The sequence below is a fragment of the Protopterus annectens genome, chromosome 2.part2 (genome assembly GCF_019279795.1).
Source record: "Protopterus annectens isolate FY-2018-M chromosome 2.part2, PAN1.0, whole genome shotgun sequence".
In the NCBI taxonomy this organism is placed as follows: Eukaryota; Metazoa; Chordata; order Ceratodontiformes; family Protopteridae; genus Protopterus; species Protopterus annectens.
The window spans coordinates 787,644,715-787,659,694 of NC_056730.1; positions in this window are offsets into that span (position 1 = coordinate 787,644,715).

Below are 14,980 nucleotides of genomic sequence, written 5' to 3' on the forward strand. Positions count from 1 at the left end.
GAGTCACTATCTACTTGCAGTTTTGTGGGGAGGGGTGCAGTACGATGGAAAAATAAAAAGGGATTATTGTCTAAAACTGCAGTAGAATCTACTGCTGTAAATCACAGCCATTAATATGCTCTTACTTATCATACATCAAGCTAATAATAATCAGATAATGCATAATATAAGTGTCTGACTATGGCAATCAATATCAGTAGCCTTACAGGTAGCATACCCCCATTCAATGACAGAAAAATTAGATGATAGTAAGCTCTATTCACAAAAGTGATGCTTAGATTTATTCCTTCAGCACTGACACTGTAGTGCAGCATAAGACATGTGATGTACTCATGAGATGCCTGCCCTCAGCTGTAACATTGAAATGAGGTCCTGTCTGCCTTAGCTGTTTATAGTTCAGGTGATATGAAAAATCTCATGGCACTTAGGAAAAAAAGAACAAGATGGGGATTTTACTATAACTTATTTTCTTATATACTCTATTTGCATATCTTCATTACAAATGTATGCACACATATATAATGCAAAAATGTGTAATTTCAACCCCTCAGCCATTACACCATATCAAACCTTTCAATCTCTTAGCTCAAAATATCTGGATAAAGCATTAAATAATGGAGAGAGAAAGGCCCAAAACTAGAGACAGATTTTAAATATTACTCTTGCAAAGATAAAATGTAGCTAGAATAACAGGCTTTGTGTTAATATGCATTTTCAGAAGGATATGATGACCCTGGGGATCACTCCAGTGGTTCTACTTGACAGAGTGGGAACTTGTAAAGGCTGCAGGGCCATTAGCCTAGTACACATCTATGAACCTATGACGCATGATAATAAATGTATATCATTATTTAGTGACTTCAGTCATAAATGATTTTTCAGAAACCCACAAATTATATGAGGAACATATCAAAAATATGAGGCAAAAATCCAGACAATTGAGAGCCATGCACCATATCCAAAGCTTTTTATTCTTTAACATTCCAGTCAGATTTTGGATCATTACGTACTACATAATTAATATTTTCCCCTCCATAAAAAACAAACACATGCTGTCAGTACCATAAACATCTTGTGTAAATGTACATTAAATTATTTTTCATTATTTCCTTATAAAATCATTGTCATATTTACTTTTTTTAGGAAACACTTTTGCAGCTCTAATCCAGAGCCCAATTTTACTATAACATTATAGAAGTACCACATTCTGTCACATTGTATACCCTCTTTCTTATCTTACAGTTCATAGGCCCATTACCAGGCAATGTATTCAATGATGACCTCCAAATAACATCTTCCCATTTAAAAATTTCCTTAGTATCTTGGTCAAATATCCAATAGACAGCATGAATACTTACTCAGGTCTCCACTGCATCTAGGCTATGCTTTGTGAGACTGAACCCATCAACAAGAACTTTATAAACATGCAACACACAGCAAATGACTTAAATCACAGCAATACTTTCAGAGACTAAGCTGTATAGTAATCAACCTGCCTAAACCTCCCGAGGCCAACAGAACCATATACCATCTGTGTCACAGAACCAGGGCAAAGACAGAATAGCAAATGTTCAATCACTTGTGCTTCTAAAACTCAAAAGATGCCATACTCTAAAAAGCTAACTGAACTATACTGCAATACCTGAAAGATGATACTGTATCCTGCAATGCTTTTATATGAGCTGTGATCTTAAGTATGTTTCAATCATGAGTTAATTTATTTATTTATTTATTTTGCTCCTTCTCCCTGTAGCTGACTATAAGTTGACACCAGCTCCTCTTCTCATTCACCAGGTCTACCAAACCTGCCATAGCCTCATCGGGTCTATATTAGAATCGCGAAAGTAAAGTAATCGACAAATAAATGTTGAAGTCCTAAAACAGCAAATAGTGAAAAAAGCGAATTTGGAATGTCGAACGTCCTTTTTTTGGCTAGCAGGGTGATCGTGGGAATGAGGAGATAAATCCTTTTCCCCACTGTAGTGCAGTCTTGGAGTTGGTATATTTAAGTAGGGGGGTGTGGGGGGTGCAAGGGGGCTTGCCCCCCTGCAAAAATGTTTTAAAAAGTGTTTTGCCTTACCTTTGTTCCGTTAGGTTTACCTTACCTGTATGGTGCTGTTGCTTCCGGGAATATATTTGACGTTGTCATTTTCGCTTTTTCGTCCTTCACTGTTTTTGGATTTTGACAGTTATGTGCCGATTACTTTGTATTTGCGAAAGTAAGCTTTCGCGATTTTAATATAGACCCGCCTCACCACATTTCAACCCGAACCAAGTCTGGGGCCAGTGAGGAGATTGAGGATACTGTTGCAGCTTTGTAGTTTTCTCAGGGATTCACCTTGACCTCTTCCTATCCTGTGATATCCTTGCAAACTCTGCTATTGCTGCAAACAGGAAATGCATGCATGCTTCCACTCATGTGTAGCTTCCCAGCTACAAGGTATACACTGCTTTCAGTATTGACTTCACCTGGCTCTAAATGTTACTATTGCAGTGAGCCTAGACAGCCCCCCATCAGAATGGGTGAGCCAGCATCAGCCGCTCACTGCCATACTCCCTGCTCATCCCCCCAGGACTCATGCTGCTAGTTGAGCATGAGACATTTTGGGAGTAGTAATGAGTATACCCCTCTGTGCCACAGAGCCAGTTCCACAAACTCATATTTGATAAATTCCTTAATCATCCTACTTAATTTAACTTTCAAAGGAAAAAAATGGTCCCCTGGATTTACTAAACTTCCGTGCAGGACTAACCTAGTCCTGCAAGGAAGCGGCAGTTTAAGAGGAGGATGGCAGCGCACCATGCATATTAATGAAGGTGCACTGCCTGAACTCCTAATGCTACAGGGAGCATGAACGAGTGCAGGGGGTGGGTCTGAGAGCAGAGCTCTCAGAATAAACATGCCCCTGCAAAGTAGAACAGAAGAATGTGTAAATAAATGAGCGTGACTGCTCATGTGTCCACATATCCCACCAACAGTCCCCATGTGTTCAACAGCAACAGTACATTCAAATAAAAAGAAGAAACCCTTTTATATATTTTTTTTAAAACCCCAAGTACAGCTAACCATAGGTGCGTGGGTTTGCCCATCGCTTAGCTATGGTTAAAGCAGCTGAAAAGGCTGAAGAGAATAACAAGGAATATATAGACAAATGAAGCAGCACAGCAATAGTGCAGTGGTTATAGCATCCGCCTAACGAACAGGCATTCCTGGCTCAAGTCCCACTGTGGCACATATAATTTTCCATGTGTAATCTGTATATTAACATATTTTTACATCTTTTTGCCGTATAACCTACATAATAACATTTAAATGTGAACTGGAGTACTGCATTAAATGCACATGTGAAGTGTCAGTGTCATAATGAATAAGGCACTAGTAAGCAGGTTTAAGCACAAATAAGCAGTAGTAAGCATGTTTAAGTGTGTTTTCATGGGGGTAAGCATTGCCTACACAGATTAAGCAAAGTAGAAGCTAACTGAGTGTCAGAAACTGTAACCGGAGGTTAGCAGTGCTTACCATCATGCAAACTCATGCAAACCTGCTCACAACTGCTTTAAAGTGCCTTAATCACTCTGTACCCAGTGGCTCATGTTCTGCACAGCAACAAAATAAACTGCCTCGGCAAGACTCAAATTCAGAATCATGTACACTATAGTCAGAGTAGTTAAACACTAAGCCATCATAGCAAAAGATATGCATGAGGTATCAGCCAACTAATCCTCACCACAGGAAAACCAAAACAAACATGTGAACTCTATCTATGTACAGTGTGATGTTGTATAACCTGCCACAGAACATAAATATGTGAACTGGAGTACTGCAGCAAACATACATATGAGGTGTTATTGTAATAAAGTACTGAAGTTCCCAGGACCCCATGCAGTGTATGTACACATGAATCACAGATACCAGACACACATATAATCTGTAATGAAGAATAAATCATTGCCAAATGGCAAATATAGTGATAATCAACTATGAAGCAATGCTAACAGCAGCACAGCTCATGTTAGTAAGTGTAAGCAATGTGGAGGGGAGCCAATTCAATCTGCCTAGGGGTATACCTTTTTCAACAGTGCCAACTTTATGTAAGCAGGTGTGCCCATAGCTTAGCCTTTTCAAAACTGGTCAATCATGTGAAAGTGTGGGAAAATGGCCATAATTAAACCCCACAAGTGGGAATACGTCTCATAACTGGTTGTAGCTTCCCACTGCAGGCAGAATGGCTAGTGTGGGTGAAGGCACTCGATTCAGAGCATAGCGCTGGGGCATCCAGTTGTCAAAATTTATGGTATGGCTCCTGGTAAAACACCATGATTAGAGACTACTGCAGGTCCAGTACCAGGGCGCTCAGCACAAAATGGAGGCCTGGGACAGTCTCGCCCGTGACCTCACCAGTGCCACAGGTATCCCCTGGACTGGTGAGCAGGTCAGGCACCATCATGCTGACCTGATACGGTGGAGGGGGGATGTCCTGGAACAGTGGATCCAGGGGTGTTGGCAGATGGCCAATACCCCAGTACTGAGTAAGTACACATTCTACTAAGTAGTAAATAATTGCCTAGCTTGTGTATACTATGGATAGGTATGGCTAACTATCAATGCATTTCTCTGACAGCTGCAGATGAGCAGGCTGTGAACCAGCAAGCCCATGATGCTAGGCTGCAAAGGCTGCGTCACGAGGCAGGTTAGTAATCGGTCTGCATGTACTGTCATAATAAAGACAATATGAGCCGTAGAAATTGTTGTACCAGTAGAAATAAATGTATTAATAGTCTGTGAACAAAGGTATAACCCCCGGAGTTCTTCTGTTCACTCTTCTCTCATATATTTGTGATCTGTGCCACACTATAAATAGTACTGTTGTATCTTAAGCAGTGTCACCCACACCGTGTTATGCAGATAAAATGGGTATGAAGGTCTGCATAACAATGTTGGAAGAGCCAAGAGGTCAGACATATCGTACAAGTTAGGAAGACTCAGATAGAAAACAGTCAAAAGCTGTACATCAATTCCCTGATAGCACAGTGTACTGTGATGTTAGCAATAATATTTTGTCACACACAGCAGGGGTTTGACTCCTGAGAGTGCTACTAAATTGCATGCATAATCATACCCCACAACTGTACAGATTTTGATACAATGTTCAGATAGAAAGCTGTATGCATACTTACACCAGACAACGGTACAGAATTTGCTAAAATGTTCATATTGTAAGTTGAATGCATAATCATACCCAACAACTGTTCCATTCTGTCCAGCATGTCCAGATAAATGGCCCATATCACCAGCTTGGTACCCTGTTCCCCTGAAAGTTCAGTGTGATGATCCAAGAAATGTAGGCAGCTGTCAATCACATATAACTGATAGTCGAACGGGTACATAGAGAATGTATATGTAAACAAACCCATCATTCTAGCACCTCACTCAATGTGTATGACAGCAGTTCTCAACATATGTTGCATTAACACCTGCAGCCTATCACACCTGTATTTAAGACACAGGTCACGTATATAATAATCTATAAACATACCAGTGTACAATATAAGGCCATTGTGTAGTGTAATAATACATGTAAGAGAATGATCACTGCAGTGACTAAGAATGTTGTGAAAACTACAAGGATATATTAGTTGTTAATTGAATCCTCTCTCTCACCCCTACCATATGTGCATAATAACCCAATGACACTCCTCAACTGGAATGTGTACACTCCAAACGTTTTTGGGACATATGCTCTAATGGTTAATAAATATTCACATTTGTTTCTATGCATGTGCCATGTTAAAACACACCCATATTGGTGGCCTGTTGCCATCAATGAAACCCGCATGCTCCTGTAATGGCCACTGTTGCTCATATATGCATGTGTTCTGCTTGCTCTGCAACTGTGTTAAATTTGATGTGACGGGGTAATCGGAATACCTATGCATGCTGTTATAACTAATCCTGAATGCTGTTGACTGTTACTAACACATATCTGCCATAAACCTGTGATAACACAGCTTGTATTGATAGGCCTGTCCCCGTAGAGCCACCTGTCACACCTCAGCTGGCCATGGCACCGGGCACCAGCACATCTGGGGCCCAGTCTGAGACCTCCTCCTCCATGGACCCTGCACCACCTTCGGGAGGAACTGCTGCAGGGGATGGAGCTCAACCTCCCCCTTGGAGCTGGTGCGGAGGGAAACCTGTCACCCATCAACATGTCTGGCCTGTGGTTCGTAGGGAGCTTGATCTGAAGTATCGAGAGCGGCTATGCCAGCTTGATGGCCGAGTGGCGCTATTAGAGGGTAGGCCTGCCCCTCTTACACAGCCCCCAGCACAGCCACCTTCAGGGCCATGAAGGTGCAGTGGTGACTGCACATGGGTGGGGACCTCAGCCCATTGCTTCCATATTGGGGCTCATGGGCTTGTGACTTCCAAACACCTCTCCCTGTCCAAAGTGTTTACCCCCCACATGTGTCATACACTGGCTCTGTATGCATCTTGTGTGTCTTGTATGTTAACCTACCCAACCTCGCTCCACAAATATACCTACTACCCCTCCCCAACATCTGACTCTCACCTGAAAAAAAAGGGCAATCTGTTCCCAAAAAAAACTCTTGCCCCATACATACCTGTCCATTTTGCACAGGTGTCCACAGGACACATGTAATCTGGTCTAATTCCCATCACAATGAATATTAGTTGTCCTCACCCCTCTCCCAGGGATTTGTGGGTACAAAAGTACCTGCAAATATAATGCATATGCACAGCTGTTGCTGTAGATGAACTGTACAGCTATGGACTTTTCCTATACCCTTCCTGCACATTACTAGCTATATTCCCTACTGTCTTTCCCTCTTTGTGCCCCATTTTTCACCACTTTCCTATCTACCCCTTTTTCTTTTCTTTTAAAGGAACTATCACGGGGTAAGTGGCAGTAAGCACTGTTAAGCAGCGATAAGTGGGTTTGCGTGGGTTTGCGCAAGGGTAAGCTATGCCTACACAGGTTGAGAAATCTGAAGCTAACTGACTGTAAGAAAACATATGCAGTGGTTGGCAGTGCTTACCATTGTGCAAACCCACTCAAACCTGCTTACAACTGCTTAAAAGTGCCTTAATCACACTGTATCCAATGGCCCTTGATCTGCCTAGCAACAAAATAAGCATCCCCTGCTAGGATCAAACCCAGGACCCTGCACACCATAGCGATTTACCACTAAGCCATCTCAGATATACATATCCTTGATGTATTCACAAACATATCATCCATCCCAGTCATTCAACAGTACAGAGAATGTATTCCAACATGTAGATGTATGTGTGTGAGTATGTCTAAATGGTTACAACATATTGATATATGTATATATATATATATATATATATATATATATATATATATATATATACATATACACATATATATATATATATATATATGTATATATATATATATATATATATATATATATATATATATATATATACATATACACATATACATATTTATGGACATATGAACATGCACATGCCTACATCTATAGATATATATGTCCACATCTACATGTCTAAATATGTACAGCAGATAATATAATTATGTCAGCAGAGATATATATATGTTGTGTCTTTCGGCTTTTCCCGATTAGGGGTCACCACAATGGAACTCCAGTCTGCTAATGATTGGCAGTAGATTTTTACGTGCCGAGTTGCCGGCTCTGATACACAATCTTCAACGAAGGTACGCCCATTCACGCATGTCTCCACACAGAAGACGCTCTAGCTGAGAATCGAACAGGACAACATCTTACTGTGAGGCGACAAGACTACCACAGCACCACCACCGCAGTAACCAGCAGAAATATATATATATATATATATATATATGTATATATACATATATATATATATATATATATATATATATATATATATATATATATATATATATATATATATATATATATATATACATACATATATAGGCATATATGGACATACATCTGTAGATAATGGGGAAATAACAAAACATATATGTCCTCATGCAACATTAATGGGGTTAAGAGGCCCCACACAATATACGTCTGGTATGAATAGGTATAACCCTCAGCCAAGCACGACCCCCTGTAATACAGTACAAAGTGTTGCAGATCCCATAACCAGGACCAGACATGACATGGCCATCCCTAGGATATATATACACAGACACATATATGCAGATACAGCTGTGTGTGTGTGTGTGTGTGTGTGTGTGTGTGTGTGTGTGTGTGTATATATATGTACCTACACGTACACACACAGATATTTGTACAGTAATATACATATGTAGTATGTGCACACAATATGGAGCAGCCAGAATTCCCACAGTCACCACCTTACTAACTGGAAACTGTATGAGCCACCAATACAAATGACATTCATAGCCTGCAACATATACCCACAGACATATCAAAGGGTATAACACCACACACAGGCATGCATAAAAGAATGTGAAAGCTTTATTTGTGTACTATGACATTTGTATATGCCATGTCATATAGCTGTTTAGACACTGACATCCATATGAACAGTGTAATGCAACTGTGAAACAGTTATACTAAGACAGTAGTCTGGAAAGTTGATATATGCTGCTGTCCAGGTGGAGGCCTACAAGTAGTACATTAGTAATGACAGACTGGGCCACAGCATACCAGACAATTAACAGTATGTAATGCAGACATGTAGGTCAGCAGCCTCTTTCTACACTCTGTACACAATCCCGACGTGGGACAGACCCCAGCTGACACAATGGGACGCATCTGTTACATAACAAGGCATACCTGGCACCATCACAATCACACTGACAAACAGAACATCCTGTATGGCAGGAGGCAGTAGGCCTGCATTTACCCAAGGTGGATTGTATGGTAAAGTACATCCAGATACCTTAAGGCAGCCTATCCCAGATACCACACATGTTGTAACAGCCTAAGTTAGTCATGGTGCACCCCCCTACACTCACTAATACTGGGCCATATACCACTGTTACATACACTGACCTCTGGAGTGCATTAGGGCACACATGTATTGTGTAGATGAAACCCATACATATATGGCCCCAACCCCCCAGTTTGTGTGGGGGACACAACAGCAGTGGAGTGATGGCAGGAATGACAGCATGACATACACACAGCCCACTACATAACAACCCCTGACAGCATGTCATATGTGCAAAGCCTGGTATGTGGGTGGAGGACAGAGGCTGGAACACAGGCACATATGTGTACAACTGTTGTCATACAGTAAGCACGATATTTATATGTGTACATATCTATGTGGATATATGTATACTTATTTATACATATATGTTCACCATATGTCCTGCACATGGAGTGGAGCCCTACCTCAGCCCCAACAGTCCCAACCTCTCAGTGCAAGGGGATGTCACGTATGTAGTGCAGGTATATTTGTAGACTATTGCTACTGTAATAGGGATTGTCATCACAGAAATGGTGTGTGTGTGAGGCCACATCTGCTGTTAACGTGTGCACCATTGGCTACTTACAGATATCCTAAGGTCATCATAGTACAGTACCACTGCTAGCACAGTAACACCCCTGTGGACTACAGCTGAAATATGGCCAATATATGTGGACAGTCTGACACACTCGAGTCAGTCCAGAGGTATACACAGAACCCCTTCATGTTAACAGCCATGTAGATGGGTATAACACATACATACCGGTATACATTTGCCCCCGTAGGTTATGCATTCATACACCCTGTCTGTCCTGACATATAATAACTGCTGGTACAGAGGTACCATGGCAACATACTATCCACTAGTTAGTGACATACAACTGAACAGCATCAGCATCCCACTGCTTTGACAGACATGACTGTTATGGTGGCCAGGCAGTAGTACATCTGGCAAGTATCTGGACATGACAACTCACTGGATAAGTACAGTAAGCTGCTAGGCATGTAACAAAGCACAGTGCAGGCTACAGGCAGACTGACCCAACACTGGGCTACATCTCCTATGTGGTAATACACATGTACCTGCATAGATAGCAGGCTCTACAGGCATGTCACATCACAGAGTAACAGACACCTGTGTGAAAGTTCATAATCACAACCAATGTGAACACAGCCACAGCCACATATGGTAAGCTAGCATACTATTACAGTATATGGGCTATCACAAGAAACCAAGTCGGACTGCCACGAGTTTTAGTAAAAAGTATATGTTTAATCCAAGTGCAAAGAATAAAATAGATGAGCGCTTTCGCGTACCTACATCGTACGCTTTATCAGATGTAATAACTTATACTCCCTGTTCATACTTATATAGTAAAAGACTAAAAGATTCAATTATACACTCATTGGATAATCACATAATTACATAATTGAGAAAATATATATGCATCACTAATTGATTAGAAATGCTCTGTTTAAGTCAAATAAAAATGTCACATTCATTGTAGATGCAACACAAAAATAAATCATCAGAAATGATGAACATCTCATAACTTATTTAGCAAAACTAAGCATGTAATCAGGAGAATATATATAAAGATATAAAACTATGATTTTATAATGTAAAAACAGATGAAATTGATGTAACTGTCAAAGATTTTATGAAATGTTATTTGATTTCAGGAATATCAAATCAATTATGTAAACAACCAACACATCCATAGTGCTCTATTTATATTTAAACAAGTTTGTATAACGTCATAGTGCCTGTATGTTAAATGATGTTACGACTTGCTTATCAGCATTTGTGTGATATTGCATCTAATAAAGTCACATTAAAATTGAACTTAGATCTAAAAGGCCAAATAGCAGCCTACTTAATATATTATAAACAAAACCCTTTAGAACAATGTGCAAAGACAACTATAAAGTTGACTAACATCTAGCCTGTACTTTAAAATGTAGAACATGATATAATAATTATTATATTCAGCTGCATTATATATCTAGTAAATATAGAAATATAAAAATACTAGATAACAAGTCATGTGTTAAATAAATATAATGAAAAATGTATACAGATGTGTATAAATGTATAGATGAATATATGTGCATGATGCATGACTAATAAAAATAAAAATATAACCAAGCAATAATCCGAATAATCAAACCTATCCATCTAGCTTTAATCACTTATTTCAGTTTCCTCAATTCTAGAATAGGTTTAATTGTAATATATTGATTGAGACCTGGTTCCTGGTGAGCCTTCATCCTAAAGATCCATTCTCACTCTATCCTTTCAAGTTGATGCATCTTGTTACCTCCTCTTTGACTAGATTGAACTAGCCGAAGAACCCTAAAACAAAACTTATGTCCTATATGTACAGAACAATGTTTCGCTAGCGCATTCTTAGGGTCGCATTTCCTGATGTCATATATGTGATTGTACATCCTATGCCTAAGCTTTCTTGTTGTTAGGCCTACATAGATTGCTGAGCATTCAGTGCAGTCATCTAAATATATCAAATTGGTGCTATCACATGATGCATGGAAATGTGGTTCTAAACTGAAATGTAAAGTTGGATGGACAAAGACCTGTTCTTTAGTAATAAATGTACACATTTTGCATTTCCCACATGCCATAGTACCTAATTTTGTCAAGATGTTAGGGTTTTGTACCTCCCTGGGTGTTTTGTGAATGTGTTCTATGCATAACATTATTTTAAGGCTTTTGCTATTCCTATAAATGAATCTAGGTTTACTCCCTACTATTCTGCATATCATGGTATCAACTGTAAGAACATGCCAATTGTTATGTATGATTTTCGTAATGTTACTAATATCACTGGTATACCTGGTGATAAAAGATATTCTCTCTTCATTCTTAGGATCAGGCTTATTTCTAACACCCTTTCTATAATTTATCCATGTTCTCCTCTTTCTATTTTTATGTGATGTATTGAAAACTTGATCTTTAATTTCATCTAGCATTGCATTGTTATATCCCTTTTCTAGAAATAAATCAGTTAGGACATGAATTTGTTTTTTCAATATGTGTGGCTCCTTGCATAATCTGTTAATCCTTATAAATTGGCTCTTCACTATGTTAGGAAAGATATGTCTTGGATGCATGCTGTTATAATTCAACAAAGTATTCTTCCAACATTCTTTTCTATAGATATTGGTAGATAGGAGTCCTCTCTCTTTCTTTGTAATAGTAATATCTAAAAAATTGATATTGCAAGAAGAGAAATCCATAGTAAATCTAAGAAAATCAGTGGTAGATTCTAAGAAATCAACAAAATCTCTCAATTCATCTTCCGTGCCCTGCCAAAATAATAGGATGTCGTCCACAAACCTCTTATATAGTAGTATCTGGTGCTGATACTTACTGTCAAACACATGTTCTTTCTCCCAATAATAAACTACTAAATTAGCATAGGTATTTGCACAGGGTGTGCCCATGGCAACCCCCCATTTCTGCAAATATACCTTATTCTGATACATCAAAATGTTGTTAGATAAAGTTAAATCTGGACTATCTGATGTACACCACCCTCATATGGGCCACTCATACAACAACCCTACATATACTGGGCCACTACACAATGTGGTCCGATGGCTGTCTGTGGTTTGGGACATGTTTGTGTCTGCCCCTACTAACATGTAAGCTGATAGGGTGACACACAGTGGAGCAGCATGTAACATCAGACAGAACAGGACCAAGAACAATGACATCTACCACAGTCTCTACACAGGCCAAGGTACATATGCACTCTGCACACACTGTTAATAATTACCAAGCCTACACATACCTCAGTACTGTGCACACAATCACAGAATGCCCAGGCTATGTCCTCAAATATAACCCCTACTATACATAACATATGTAGCAGTCCGATATCCAACTGGCTTATCAGATATGCTGTCACTGAATATGGTGTACAGAACATATGCACCCCCTACTGCATGACATATGTACAAAGGTTGACAGGGTTGTGGCTGGAGGCACCAACACAGGCCCAATACTGACATGTCGCTGTGATGACCTCATACATTTCCTGTCATAACAGGGTTTGATACAACATATGTCCTATAAGGGATATGACATCAGTAACTCTCCTGGCTGTCACCATCTACTGACTGCAATCCTCACACTACCTTCTGCAGTTGAGAGATAGGTGCTCTGTGGTTAACACAAGGAACACAAGGCACCACACACTGTCCAGTCTGCAGATGACCCTACAGATGGGGATTCCTCATAAACATAGCACTGACATGACAAGTATTAAAATGTGTAGGACAGCCATACCCACACACACCATGTTAAACCAATAGTAACCCAACTGCAGTATAGCAGCACTTACAGTCTGTAGTCTGGACAGGCACATCCCCCTCCTGTGTGTTGGCCTTTGTCCACAGTGTATGTTGTCAGAGGTAAGTCCACAATCCATCTGTGATGCTGTTTGCCAAACAACAGATCTAGTTCCTGCTCACAGTGAATGAAAAGGCCCAACACCAACAAGATGTTCCTAGATATTGGAGTGTGTTTCCATGCAATTGGCTATGAGAATGTTACCACAGCTGTTCCACAGTCAGATAGAGGATGGCTGTAATCTGTGCAGAGGCCATCAGCTGACCATGAGCATCACTGACCATACACATGCCACTGCCTGAGCAAAGCAGGTGCAAGTCTCTACATCCACCAGAGAGGGAATGAGAGAGGCAGACAGAGGTAAAGATAAGTCAGGGTGTGTTGAGAGAGTAAAAGGTAAGCATGTTTGTGTCACACACCTACCAGTCCAGGGTATTGAATCTGTGACGGACTATGTACTGATATCAAATCTGTTATCCCTGTGCAGTGGATATTGTGAGTTATGCTAGGGGCACCAAATAAGAAATATTAAAAATACACTCAACATTGGGTCCAGTTGTTGCACACTCACAACCACCAGCACACAGGACATGAATGACAAACATCAACACATTAAGATACACACCTGTCACATTTGGGATTAGAACCCCCTACCTAACTAGCTGTTGCACTACAGCACTATGCCATTACAGAATGTGCCATGGAGATTACTGGAGTACTCTTTCCCCAAAGATTTATTTCACAGTGAGTGACATCAGCAGGACTGCCAAAGTAGAGTGAATAAATTGCAGTGAGTGTGACTAGCCAAACATGCAGTGCTCTCTACACAAGCACAGGAACAGACACAAAAGCATTCACATCTCTCATGTGTGGAATAGAACCCTTACCAGAGTTTCATATCACACTACAGCATTACGCTGTTATAGCATGCACCACAGAGATTGCTGGAGTAATCTTTCCCCATAGGTGTACTTCACAGTGATTGACAGCAGGATTGCCAAAGTAGGGCATTTGAATTGTATTGAGTGGGACTAACCTAAATTGCCCTAATCAGTCTGTATGCATTCACTGCTGTTCTGGCCAGAACAAATATAACCTGCCTTTGCAGGTCATGAACCCAGGACCCTGTACACTATAGTCACAGTAATTAACCACTAAGCCATCACAACAGTACATGGGGCTGAGGTTCCACCAAATGAACCCCACCATAGCCTAATCAAACTGAACATGTGAAAGGAATGTATATACAGTTGTCTGTAAAATGTAAAAGACCTCTCCAAGGCCGTCATACTACTCAAGGCAGAAGTGACAATGTTTGTGACACCCACGGAGACAGGAGATGACAGTTCAACTGATGAATCTTGCACTACTGAGGCACTGTATGAGCACAGCCACTTGTGCATGATTCCTGACATTCCACATAGAACTATGATGCTCACCTCCCAAATAATCAAGCCAATCTGTTGGTCTCCTGCCATTAACAGAGTATACAACAGACGGTAGACACTGTTTAAGAAAAAAAGGATATTCCAAGGATGCAAACAACTCCCATACCAGCCCCAGTAAAATGTTGAGATCCCTCATGGAATCCTCCAAAGCTGATTATGTAACTAAAATCACCACAGATTCCATGGACAACTACACAGCATTCTATAGTTCTG